Source organism: Acomys russatus, chromosome 8, assembly GCF_903995435.1.
Source record: "Acomys russatus chromosome 8, mAcoRus1.1, whole genome shotgun sequence".
Lineage (NCBI taxonomy): Eukaryota > Metazoa > Chordata > Mammalia > Rodentia > Muridae > Acomys > Acomys russatus.
Window position 1 is genome coordinate 61,872,914 of NC_067144.1, and position 6,778 is coordinate 61,879,691.

At 32.7% G+C, this 6,778-nt stretch overlaps 1 non-coding gene across 1 annotated transcript; it reads right to left on the minus strand.

The window, feature by feature from the left end:
- Positions 1 to 2,926: 2,926 nt before the first annotated feature.
- Positions 2,927 to 3,033, minus strand: LOC127193511 (U6 spliceosomal RNA). The gene has a single exon (XR_007831152.1). It is a non-coding gene; the product is annotated as a U6 spliceosomal RNA (small nuclear RNA).
- Between the last annotated feature and the right edge of the window lie 3,745 nt (positions 3,034 to 6,778).

Consider the following 6,778-nt stretch of genomic DNA (forward strand, 5'->3'; position numbering starts at 1 on the left):
TGCACTTTATTGTACTCTCAAAAAAAAAAAAATAACCACGCATAAAAACAGGTAACTCTGATTTCCAGTTTTCAAATTAACAGTATTTATGATGAATAAAGAAAAGTTAGCCTGGATTTTCTGCACTATTCCAGACAGTATGTTGCATGTTCTTTTCCTTCCTATTTAAAAATGGTTATTAAAGCCACTTTATTTCTCCTCCCTCCAACCCCTACCATTTATCCTACTGCCAATCTCTCCCATACACCATCTGTGCTGTCTCTCAAATTGATGGCCTGTTTTTTTTTTTAATAGTTTTAGTTGCTGCATGTGAGATGTGAGGTGTGTTTGTTAGTGTGTGTTTTCATGTGTGTGTGTGTGTGTGTGTGTGTGTGTGTGTGTGTGTGTGTACACAACATGCTGAGTCCAGTTAGACTGAGTTGGGTGTATATGATATCTAGATGAATGTGACCATCCTAGTGAGAGGTTAGTTCTCTTTAGCAGTGACTTATTGATTGGAGTTATTTATCTAGGGGTGAGATCTCATGAAATCTTCCTCTTTTATATTAGCTTGTTTATTGACATTGTTCTTGTTTGTGTCTTGCTTAAGCAGCTACAATGCTAAAGCATAGAAATACACAGAAATGCACCTATATATTAAATATATGATATTTAATTCAATGTAATAGACAAGTGACAATCAATTATGAAACAACCAATACCATGAGGCAAAAGAATATTTAGTAAATATTTCAACATGCTATAGGTAGTAAGAAATTCTAAACATCATTAATACCTAAAGAAAAAGTGAAAGAGTAAACATGACTGTATAACAAAAGAATAAAAAAGTAAAAAAGTCAGAGACAGAAAACGTAAATAACTGTTATTTTTATATCTGTCACATTTATTTTACTCTATTAAACACATCCTGAGTACAAACTTACATAGCTGTCAAAGACAACTGTGACTCAAATACTTTCATCTGCCTTAAAACACACACACACACACACACACACACACACACACACACACACACACGTGACCAAAGCACTGAAGTCAGTGTATTCAGTGATCAGTATTCTGCTCTAGCCGTAGGCTCAAGGCAACTGCTCTTCATTCTGTTCTCCTTAATACAAACAATAAACACTACACAGAAATTGGGAAATATTTTACTTTTTTAGTTATTTCCTTTTAAAAATTATGTTAATGGTCTCTTCTAAGGGTTGTATTTATAAGGTAAATAATTTTGAGAAAGCACATAATGCAAAAAGATTTCAAAGACCACTCGATCTTGAAAACCCAGAACCAATGAAGCAAGCAGAACATGATTTAGCAGTTGATATATGTGAATCATATATTCATTGACATATTTGTTTGAAAAAATGTTTAAGCAAAGTCTTTTGAGAATACTAGTTTTAAAACTCTCTTTCTGACTATAACACATAAACATTGTTTAGAATTGTTCTGGATTTTGAATTGTTTTGTTCCTTTATTTCATTATTTATGAGGTTGTACGTTGTCATTTTGAATAACACTGTTCATATAGGGAAAGCAACTGCTCAGACTGAATCCTGCAGGTTATATTTGTCTGATCCATATTTCATGCACAAATGTACAATGAATGTTCCATCACTGAAACTGTAAAATGGTACAGCTTTTTGAAATATGGAATGGAATAAATATCACAGGTGAGAGGCATAGTATTGAGATAGAATTATCAGGAGATATTTATTCAGAATATATAAATCATGTTTCAGCTATGTGTGTTTAACATGTTTCAGGGCTCCCATTATGTTTGAATAATGGAATAAAACCACATATCCAGCAAATCATTGCTCATTCAAAAATGAAAATTTGAAAGATTACTCTGATAGGTAACACAGATAATTATGTCTAAATGCACAGTGTGGTTTATCTTATATCAGATACCGTTAGTTGAGGTAAAAATAGCTTAACAGAAAACATCAATGCGAATGCTATGCTCCAGGAACATTCCATGAAAGGGATGGTTCTGCAAATTTTGTTGACACTGCAATTGGATTCAAACATGCTTCTATTTTTTTTTATTAAAATTATTCTAATGTGGTAGGTTTCCTATACTAGGCCAATAAATTAAACCATCTCCTAAATTCTGTACTGCTGATATTTTACATGTTATCTCCAAACTATATAGTATAACTTTTTCCTAGGCTGTAGTTATATTATAAGTAAAGTTGAAAATGCAAACAGTTGTATTTAAACATTGGCATTTTAAACAAACAAACAAAAAAGCTGTCAAAGCCTATCAAAGGCAATAAAACTTAAATTTTCATTTTTGTTCATTACATTTTTTGACAAATTTGGTGTCTTACTTACAAAGAATATGATAAGTATTAAAAGGATCAAAATTGAGTATTGTTTTTAATTAATGAATTCTTATTATTTTGATTATAATTTATTGTAATATAAACATTATATATATTACATTCATACATATATATATAGAGAGAGGTATGAATGAAAACAATTATGAAAGTGAGAATATATGAATAAACAGAAACACAATTATGTATGCAAAAAAATGACATTTCCTTAGAAGTATAGAATTCCTCATGAAGACAGTTATTGAGATAAACTTGGAATAATAGGATATAAAAATAAGTCTTATTCGATCAGAATGGAATCAGGTGTATTTTGTAGTCACAACACCTGTCATTATATTATACTGTTGTATTGAAAAACCAATAATCATTTTATTATATGAATATTTTTATTAATTATATAAACTAACATATTTGCAATATAATTGATTTGTCTGGAATGTAAAGAGCAGATTTTTTTCTTTTTTCTCTACTTTTTTCCAATTTGAGTTTTGGCACAGATTGGATAGCAATACCTAATCAAGAAGAACATTTAACTTATCTGTGTCATTGCATCCAAATATCATTCTTTTTTTCTTTTTCTTTTTTTTAATATGGACCGCTTCACGAATTTGTGTGTCATCCTTGCGCAGGGGCCATGCTAATCTTCTCTGTATCGTTCCAATTTTAGTATATGTGTTGCCAAAGCGAGCACCCAAATGTCATTCTGATATGGTAACAGTCGCACAGAGAGAAATCATATTTATTCTGAAACCTGCACGGCTATTAGTGTTGGCACAAATAATTAAACCTCACAACAACTGCCTATATCTTGGTTGAGGCATAAGACATTTGATTTTAGTTATGAACCCATAGTTTCATATAAATAAGTGAATTTCAATACTATTAAATTAAAGGAATCTCAAGTGACAGATGGAATTCTCTCTTATTTAAAAATAAATGGTAAGTGAAGGCTTTCGTGGGACATGCCCCTTGGGCTAGTATGCAGATATAAGTGAGTATATACCATTTGATTCTTTCTGCTTCTGGGTTAACTCACTCATTATGATCATTTCTAGCTCAATCCATTTATCCACAAATTTCGGGAATTCCTTGTTTTTAATAGCTGAGTAGTATTCCATAGTGTATATGTACCACAGTTTCTTTATCCACTCTTCTACTGAGGGACACTTAGGCTGTTTCCATGTTCTGGCTATTATGAATAAGGCTGCTATGAACATGGTTGAGCAAATTTTCTTGTTACTCAGCTATTAAAAACAAGAAATTCCCAAAATTTGTGGATAAATGGATTGAGCTAGAAATGATCATAATGAGTGAGTTAACCCAGAAGCAGAAAGACTCAAATGGTATATACTCACTTATATCTGCATACTAGCCCAAGGGGCATGTCCCATGAAAGCCTTCACTTACCAGGAAACTGGGACAGAGGGGAAGGCATCCTATTGGGACTCTAAATGAGAGACGCATGGGAGAACAGCAAAATAAAAGGATCCAGAGGGTCCTAGAAATCTACAAGTAGAACAATATGATAGGCAGATTTGGGCCCAGGGGTCCCGCTCAAACTAAGGCACCAGCCAAGGACAATACAGGAGGTAAACTTTAAACCCCTTCCCAGATCTAGCCAATGGTCAGAATATTCTCCACAGTTGAGTGGAGAGTGTGATATGACTTTCTCACGTACTCTGGTGCTTCACTTTTGACCATGTCCCCTGGAGGGGGAGACCTGGTGGCACTCAGAGGAAGGACAGCAAGTAGCCAAGAAGAGACTTGATACCCTATGAGAATATATAGGGGGACGTAATCCCCCTCAGGAACAGTCATAGGGGAGGGGAATAATGGGAAAATGGGGGGGTTGGAATGGGAGGATACAAGGGATGGGATAAACATTGAGATGTAACAAGAATAAATTAATAAAAAAAAAAAAAAAAAAGGAAATGAACTTTTATTTCTTCCATTTTTATTATACATTCTGGCTCTTGGTTGTACACATTTACTGTGGACAGAAAATATTACTTACCAGTTTAATCAAGGATAAAACACTAATAAATAGAGGGCTGAAATCTGCCCAGTGTGTTCTACTTGGAGGAATAACAATAAACAATAAGGTGTTTCTCATATGAGACTAACTTTTACTATGCCTAGTTACATAATAAGATACATTTCAATGTGTCAAATATAGTGTAATGCACCAAATGCTATAGCAACATGTACTTTTGAAAAAATGGGTAATGTCTCCAGGCAAAATATGTGGAGTTTTAATTAATATCATAAAAGAAAATCTTTGTTATCAAAGGCTATACCTAATTGATGAAATAAGAATCATAATCATGGAAAAGAATGGTAGACAAGGAAAGGGAAATATAAAATCTCTGGGCGACTGTTTCATTTATGACTGATATAAGATATTAGTTGAATGTGACTATTAAAGCTCTGGAATTAGTAGAGCTTTAATAGCATCAGACACTGTCAGTTTCACAAAGCCTTTATGTTAGCATATTGATAGATGAAGTTAATGCAGAACATCAATAGGATTGAATAAATATAAATATTAATCACTTCACTCTAACTAATGTGTGGAAATGATATTATCTCGTCACAAGAACAGCAGTAGGTAGACAAGCCATGAAACAGTTGGAATAATCCAAGAAAGAGATAGAGTACAACCCTTGACCACTGTATTGCATCCTTATTTTCAGTCTGCTTCACATGTATTACTTAGCATAATGATTTTTCACTCTCACACTGGCTTTTCTTTAAAGTTGAGGTTGTCGGCACAGCTACTCAAAACAATAGAGGAACCTTTTAGTTTTTCTTCCTCAGAAAAGGACCTACAACTATTTTGAAGTGCATAAGGCACAATGACACTGTTAAATATCTATTTTGTACCAGGTAACACTCCAGGGAAAAAGTTTATGCAGCTCCAAATGGCTATAATACTGGACTATAGAAAGGATGGCTTAATTTCTTTGCCCAGTTCCCATTCACTTCTAAAACATGCAAACGCTGCTATAGGACTAGTCTTCAGTCCCTGAATTTCGTTGCCTCTCACATCCTTTTATTAAGGACATAATCAATCTAATATATTACCTTTATATAGAGTATAATTAGACTCTAAAATTTAAATCATAACCTAGACTCACACTAAGTTGAAGCAGCATCAGTTCTAACCTCCGATGCCTCTGTCAGTCGGACATCATAGTAATATATCCCAAAAGTCTTCAGACAACTTCACTTACTTTCTGAATCCTACCATAAAACTGATTGTTTTCAACAAATCTGTTCTACCCAACCTTTCAAATTTATCAAATATTTAGCTACCCTCACTATTTCTTTTATTTTACCATGGGATAGTTATCTATTTCCTGGGTAGTTTTGGTTGTAGCTTGACCCTTTGGGATGGAGTTTTCCTTCTAGTACCTTCTGTAAAGCTGGGTTTGTGGATAGGTGAGGATAATAGGCATTGAAGAAAGAGAAGACATCAGACTCCAGGGCCCAGAAACTATTCTCAACAAAATCATAGAAGAAAATGTCCCCAATCTAAAGAAAGAAATGCCTATAAACATACAAGAGGCCGACAGAACACCAAATAGAATTGACCAGAAAAGAAAAACTGCCCGCACCATAATAATCAAAACACAAAACATGCAGAACAAAGAAAAAATATTTCTTTTATTTTAAATGTTAATTAATTTGTATAATATTATTTTTTATACTTAGTTACACATCCAGGTTTATTTCTGTCCCCAGTGATCCATTATTTCCCTCATACAACAAAGGACTAAATATCTTAAGTGAGATCTATTAAAATGAACATATATTTTATCTCTTCGAATATTATGACTTTAATTGTTAGAAAGGTAGTTGATGCTAGCTATATATGAACTGAATGGAAGGCACAAGAACTCCTGATTATATTAATGAGCCTTCAAATGACCTCAGTATTTCAAAATAATCCTAGATAGGTCCAAATTTTTCCATGGGACAAAAATTTAGAAAACCATATATCAAGTAATGGTTGGGAGGATCTATGTCATTATATATATATATCTATATATATATATATATATATAATATATATTATATAATATATAATATATACACTAATATTATTCGTCTTTCAACTTTAAGACTATTAAATAAAATATTAACCAGATCCAATTTCTCATTCTGTGTAATAGCTCTCTATACACATTGTTGTCATGGTTGTCATAAAGCATCATAAAGCATCATATATGGCATTTACTATTATTTCTCATATACCTAAAATAGTGCTCTTTTTTGTATCACCATGCATTCTGACACCAAAAAAAGCAATATTCAGTGTATCATTTAATTATATATTTTTAAGATTTCTTATTTTTGAGATTTTAATATAATTACATTCCCCCATTTCTTTCTTCCCTCAATAAATGCTATATTCTTCTCCTTATTCTTTTTCA